Here is a 6985-nt window from a genome sequence, read left to right as displayed (position 1 = left end):
CTTCCGATCCTCTACTTGTCCATGAATACCTAATAAGTTCGGAGTTGATTCTTTTGCCATATTAGTGGAAATTCTGGTTTCTTTACTGAATTTCTCTCATGCCTGAGGTGTATTTGCAAGATTTATGCCTGAATTTTACCTTTACATGAAGGGTGGAATTTAAGAAACTGAATTGAAACTCTCTGGTTTGGTATTAAGATAATTTGAGCTCGTTTGATTGACAAGAAGTGAAGTATGGCTAATCCTGAATTCCATTGGATTTATGGAAGGTTAGATACTGTTCTCCGTAGAATTCAAGTTACAGGTTTAGTAGGATTAAAGGGTTGAACAATTAACGCTGATTTAACTTATCGATGGGCTAGGGTTTATTTTTGTAGTAATCATGATACGAAAAGACACTTGCCACCATTAGGATATATTAGGAACAAGAGAGATTTGGAGATCATTGCTTGAACCATAAAGCGACAATCTTCTATAGCTGCTACGAAAAAATACTGCGTTTGAGTCCGAACGCAGAGTGTCCGTCCGAACAACAGATGAGATGCATGGATCGCGCGCATGATGCATTAGAGGAAAAAAAAGAAAAAAAAAAGAGAAGCCTACCACGCTATCCGTGCATCGCGTCTGTTGTCCGGTCATTCGGGCTCAGACTCCGAACACAATATTTTTTCAGCTGCTACAACTCTCCAAAGGAAAAGGGGAACACATAAATAGAGGGAATAGATGGTTCAAATCCCTAAGTGTTGAGCAAAGATACTAACCTCACAAATCTTGAGAAGCCAAATTAATCATCATGCGAAACCCATGTCACATAATATTTTATTAGTTATGATTCCTGATTGGTATGATAAATAATAATTCTCCCCCTTATGGCCTTAGCACTATGTAATCTCTTTAATCATAATTGTTGCTTGAACCAAACAATTGCAAGAGACATAATTAGTATAAATTTTAACGTGTACCATTGAACTTGAAAATGGACAACAACAAAACCTTTATCCCACTCAGTGGGGTCGACTAAAGGAATCTTTTTTCTCCATTGTGTCCTATTTTGTGTCATATTTTCATTTAGTTCTAATAAATTAAGATCATTTTTATACAATATGCCCAAGTCATCCTAGGTCTACCTCTGCCTTTCTTAACACAAGTCGAATCTAAAACATCTACTCTTCTAATCGGATCATCAGATGGTCGACATTTAATGTGACCAAACCATCTAAGACGACTCTCTCTAATTTTGTCCATCATTGGAGCTACACCAACCTTATCACGGATATATTCATTTCACATTTTGTTTCTAAGTGTAAAGCCACTCATCCAACTAATCATTCTCATCTCGGCAACACTTAATTTAGTTTTTTGCTTCTCTTTTAAAGGCCAACATTCAACAACATATAACATTGCAGGTCTCACAACCATCTTATAAAATTTTCTTTACCGTGTAAGCGATACTTTTCTATTTAATATCCCTATCAATATCACCATCACTTTGAACAATAGAACCGAGGTATCTAAAGTGTTCACACTTTTTAATAATTTGATCACCCATGGTTACATTTCTTTCATTAGAGCTACTACTATTAAAATTACGTTTCATGTATTCAGTTTTAGGGTCTGTTTGGGGCAGCTGAACTTATCCAACTTTTGCTGATAAGCAACTTATCTTGATAATCTGCTGATGAGCAACTGATCCGGATAAGCTGGCTGATTGTTTGGTTTGTGCATTTGGAAAACAGATGATTCTGGATAAATGACAATTCTGCTCATGTTCTGGATAAGTTGTTTAACTGTTTGCTTTGTGTGTTTTGTAAACAACTTATTTACAGATTTTTTTAGTTGAATGAATAATCTGTCACGCAGAATTTGTTATTATTTTAAAAATTTAAAGATAAAATATTAAGACAAGAAAATACAAAAAAATTGAGTTACATTTATATAACACAATAATTTCCGATCACATCAAACAAGCACGTTTACATATACAAAAGTAAAATGCACATTCAAATACTAATATGAAGTATAATAACACAAAAAAAAAAGAAAAAATAACATGTTAAAATGACAATGAAAAGAATTATAATGTTGACTTTAAAATGTAGCAACATATCATGACCCATGCTGCCGGCTCTGACACTCAAGAACTCTGAGCAAACCTGTCTGACTGAGATACCGTAGAAATGGAAGCACTCAAATCAGATGCGGTGTTCTGAAATTGTGATACTGACGAATTCTGAGCAGCGGTGTCCAGCTGGGATATCATACAAACAAACTCCTTGTCAACCCACCTGAAGAAAGTGCAGTCTTTGTGCCCACCGTGGGCACCTGTAAATCATGTTTCAAATCATGTTTCAAATCTTGTTTCAAATACTTTTCCCCATGCCATGAAAATCATGTTTCAAATCTATTTACACAGGAGCAGGTCATAGCAAAGCAGTAGGTACTTTGAAGCACCCAAATGAAGCAGCAGGTAGTTCGAAGGAAAGAAGATCGTGTTTCAAATACTTTAAAGCATGTAATTTCAATTTTAAGCACCCTAGCAGCTGGTAACTTTCTTCCAATCCATGAAAAAACGAACAAACAACTAATAACAACATGTTTCAAATACTTTTCTCCATGTACTTAAAATTGAACCAACAACTGTCAACCAATGCAACAGAACAAATGAATCAAATATATAAAGGGATGCTTCAATAAAAAAGGAAATAACAGGAACCCCCATCTGTATTGCAGAAAGTGTAGAAGCAGCAGGTAATTCGAACCCATAATTGTTAGTCATCCCAGATACAGGATAACCACAACTGTAAGAATAGGATAACCATACCAAAATGCAAGAGAGATGTTGTAACCAAACAGTGATGCAACCCTATCTAAAATGCTTGCCCATCTTAAAAACTTCCTAGATACTGGAACCAAAATGCTCCATCTCTTTTGCAGTAAAAATATAATTTAAGAAAACTAAGCTTTGAAACTACAAAACAAGATTATATTCAAGCTACCACCAAAAAAAACTCATATCAACTCATATGAATACAACACAACTAATGAATAGTCTCTAATTCATATCTCAAGCTCACTATTAAGATTACAACCACAGTGATGTCCAAGCAACAACCCATAATTTATAGCATTCATTTATACAACCTCCAGCTCATAATGAGCGTCTAAACAATTGAAATGTCAAAGTGCAGCAAGTACTTCCTATTTCATCTAAAAACTTCATTTTTAACATCCCATCGATGTTAACATAAGAGCAATTTCATCCCAGATATAACAACCATATATAGCCATGTAAAAGGTACTAGTTACTATGGCAGTAGCTATAATGAAACCCATATATAGCAACCATATATATATAGTAGCCATGCACTATAATGAGACCCAACATGTTACAACCCAGATGCTCAGACAAATGCTTGCCTGCCTAACTTTAAAAACAGATAACAGTAAATGTCTAACTTTAAAAACAGATAATGAGACCAATATATGACGGTCGAACGACCTAATGTTACAGAATTCCATAATATGAATCGAACATATACAGCAGCAGTTCTTATGGCATAGTAGTTCTTATGGCATAACCCATATCCAACGTGAAGCACCGCATGTGGCCATCCAGGCTGCTTCAAAGGGATGCACCGTCCATCCAACAAATACTTTTTCCATCAAAGTCTTCTCCGAACATAACCCATAAACAAACCCATAACTCCCAAAAAATTCTTTTCCATACTCAAACGAAAAACAGAAGGCAGTGGTTGCCCTGAAAGAAGGGTCATCCAAGCTGCTTCAAAGAAAGACACCATCCATCCAGTTTCGATAACCAAACAACTAAGTAAACATTTAAAAACATATATCCAAACTGTCTGTTGCGGTTCTGAACAAAAATGAACAATGAATAATGAATATTGGATCATAATCACCTAATAATTAACATGGAATATTGTCTGTTGCTTAGGAATATTGTCGGTTGCTTAAGAAAGAAATGAATCCAGATTTGGAATATAATCAAAAACTCATAAAATTAATAGGGTCATAAAAATGTGTATCCCTATTTGATTAAAATATTACAACCATCAAGTTTTGAATAAAACAAATAATTTGAGCAAACAATAGATGTCACAATCGTTTCTATTGATTGACTTATGTCATCTGCTATTTGTTCTCTCATAGTTGTCATCTCTGAAGCACCTTCACCATCTGGGGTGTGTGCCTCCACTGAATCAATTTCGATTTGAGGTATGTTACATCCCACATGGTATTCAAATGCCTCAGGTGGGATCTGCAGTAAATCTTCTTCAACGAAGGCAAATTCTGCATTCGTTCTGGAGTGATGCCATCGAATGAAGTTGTGTAGTGTCATTGTGGTTTCTAATATCTGAACCTGTTTTAAAAATGAATAAGTTGACATATCACGTAAAATAACTCATTTTTTCTTCCAGACCCCGAATGATCTTTCGATGACACCACGCAAGGATGAATATATTTTGTTAAATATTTCTTTTTTGCCTCGTGCAACTCCGCTTGATCTTGCAAAATCAGGGATATGATATTTCGTATCCGGATATGACTTCAAATATGATATTGACCAAATAATATTTTCCTGTTTATTTTTTTTGTTAGTTAGCAAATTTAAAAAAAACTCATATTCCCAAAAGTGAAACTAGACTGTCACAGTTGGTGGTAGATAAGGGAAACCATATCTTCAGTTTCTAGTGACAAAATTGAAAACACGACTATTGTGTGCGCTACCTTCCCATCTAACCATTACGAATGTGAAACACATGTTGAAATCACACATTGTCATAACATTGTGTTGGGGATCCACACCGTCCGATTTATGTAACATTCTCTATGCCAGAAAGACGTGCATCGACATGTGTTCCGTCTGTAGCTCCTATGCAGTCCTCTGTTGCACGAAATACTCAATAAGAAAGTCACATGTGTACCATTATAGTAACCGAAATTTATGTTAGGGAATCACCTTGAAACACGACATGTATCAAGGGTCATTTGCAATAAGCGTGTGGATGGACTGAAACGATGGATCATCTGGCTTGACTATTTCATATGCCAGACTCACTAGCGCATTCAATATAACTGAGAAATATCTGCTGACAGTTTCTGAGGAATGTTGAAACTGTTTCACAGCTCCTCTAATGGATTCATTCTGGGATAAAACGTATAAGGTAATTGCCAACACCTCTCTAGCCGTCGTTCTTGATGAACTATGCAATCCATGAAGGGTCCGAAGTTGATTAAGCAGGTCCAGAAATATTACTTTCGTCATATGGAACATGTTCGCGAAACGTGTAGGATGACCGCGTAATAACTCTCCAACCCATCTATCTCCAATATGACTCGACGTCATACATGGGTTTCAATCAACATATGCATGATAGTAATGGTATAGCAAGGTAAGAATGAGAGCAACAATGCAGTTATGATTAACTTGTTCTTCATCCATATAAAATCTGTAAAATGATAGATTTTTAAACAACATAATAAATAATATGTGACAATTGCAACGATACATATACGACATATTCATGATTGAAATAATAAAGTACATAATACGATCAAAGCTAAACAAAGGTGCGCCTATAGAAATAAAATTAAAAAGAGTCCATCACATAAATATTACAAAAATATGACAGTAGAAATAAAGATAAAGTAAAGAGTAGTCAATTGTTAATGAAAGATCGCAAGTAGGCCAGTCGGAATTCTGGGTCCAAAGTTGCAAAGAACTGTATGCGAGTTGAGTTCTCTCGCAACTTCACGTAGTTTACATACATAGCTTCGTCTTCCTTAATACCAGGATATGTGTTAAGGATTTGAACGCACTCCGAATTGTGTTGTCCTTCGTTGGCGCGGACCTTATTTTACAGGTTTCAAGTAATGTCTAAATAGTACCTTTAATAAATGCGAAGCATTTTTTCTTTTTTTCAGGTCGGGGACGTTTTGTCATGCCAGTGAATTGAACATCTGTGTGGATTTGGCTGAGACATTCTCCCGAGTCAGCTACATGCTCGGTTTCCATATCCTGTGCTAAGCTGGCGAAGCCTTGCTCATTTGGGGTGAAATCATGAGCTCATGTTGCTACAACGCCAGTGAACATACAATCCAACTTCTCCCCCAAAACTGGTTCAATGCCAGTTATTTTGAACTTTTTTGCTGCTGACACTGCCTGTAGCAACATAAAAAATGAATTCAATAGTAAAATAATTTCAAGGTGAATATATATGGAAATAAACATGTACTTACCTCTAACTTTTTCCGTCTATCATTCCTCAAATGCATCAATTGTCCGCTTTAGTGGATCCCATCCCAATCCAGTTGATCATCTTTCAAACTCTTTCCAAAGTTTTCAGTCCTTTTTTAATTGATTCCACTTGTTTTTGAGTTTCATCCGATCGTAATCCCTTACGGTTATTTTCTTGAATTTACTCGTGAGATCTGCCAACCTTCCTTATTAAAATAGGTAATAGGTCTATTTCTCAACTTGACCTCCCTCAGAAAAAGATCACAAAATAAATTTGTGGTCTCTCTATTACACATGACCGATGATCTAGACTCTTTAGTTTTAATCATTTTTTACTGTGAGACAGATGGATGGTAAAACGACATGTATGTAATAAAAGAAATATACCTTTTTGCATAGGAAAGATGACATGTAGGTTAAAATTGAAAAATGATGCATTGTTAGCTGCAACATCAAATAAATTATATAAAAATAAAAAATGACAAATATGGATGTTTATGGATTAATGAAATGAAGGCTTCTTCAATGGAGTTTCCAACACTGTAAATATTCAGCACCTTCAGAATGAAGGTTTCTTCAATGAAAAACTTATAAGAGTACTAAACCAACAATGGCCAAATCGATAAGTTTTTGTTTGGATTGATGCTCTTCTTGTATATTTAATTGACATCATCAACAACAGAAGATATTCGATGAGTCAAAACATGAAGAAAAAAGAACACCAACCAT

At 35.4% G+C, this 6985-nt stretch overlaps 1 protein-coding gene across 1 annotated transcript in view; it reads left to right on the top strand.

Moving 5' to 3' along the window:
* LOC110018814 overlaps window positions 1-6985 on the top strand; it is a 24945-nt gene that overhangs the window by 680 nt on the left and 17280 nt on the right. The window lies entirely within an intron of this gene.

Source organism: Phalaenopsis equestris, unplaced genomic scaffold, assembly GCF_001263595.1.
Source record: "Phalaenopsis equestris unplaced genomic scaffold, ASM126359v1 Scaffold000036, whole genome shotgun sequence".
NCBI lineage: Eukaryota > Viridiplantae > Streptophyta > Magnoliopsida > Asparagales > Orchidaceae > Phalaenopsis > Phalaenopsis equestris.
This window is presented reverse-complemented; position numbering and strand designations above follow the sequence as displayed.